This window comes from Octodon degus, unplaced genomic scaffold (genome assembly GCF_000260255.1).
Source record: "Octodon degus isolate 3935 unplaced genomic scaffold, OctDeg1.0 scaffold00124, whole genome shotgun sequence".
Taxonomy (NCBI): Eukaryota; Metazoa; Chordata; class Mammalia; order Rodentia; family Octodontidae; genus Octodon; species Octodon degus.
The window spans coordinates 3,829,109-3,829,676 of NW_004524700.1; positions in this window are offsets into that span (position 1 = coordinate 3,829,109).

Genomic DNA, 568 nt, shown 5'->3' on the forward strand with positions numbered 1-568 from the left:
TTTTTTTTTTTTTATTTTTGTGGAACTAGGGATTAAACTCAGGCCCTTGCTCTCGCCAGGGAAGCGCTTATTGCACTGAGCCATCTCCCCAGAACCTTCTAAAAGTTTTCTAAACATCAAAAGAAATCACCAACAGAGTTAAAAGATAACCCACAAACTGGAAAAAAATAATAGCCAACCGCCTGTCACACAAAGGGCTCCTATCTAGAATATATAAAGAATTTTTTAAAAATCAGACCTCCAAAATTCAAAGTACCAATCCAAACATGGGCATTTTTTTGGATGAATATATACTTTTCAAATGAAGAAATATAAATAGCAAATACATACATGAAAAAGTGTTCAACATCATTGGTCATTCAAAAGATGCAGATTAGAGCAATGCACGATACCATCTTACACCAGAAAGAACGGCTATCATCAAGAAGTCAAGCAAACACCAACGCTGGAGAGGCTGTGGGGGAAAGAGCATCCTTCTAAACTGTTGGTGGGAGTGCAGGCTGATACAGCCATCATGGAAATCTTTCTATTTATTTATTTATTTATTTATTTATTTATTTATTTATTT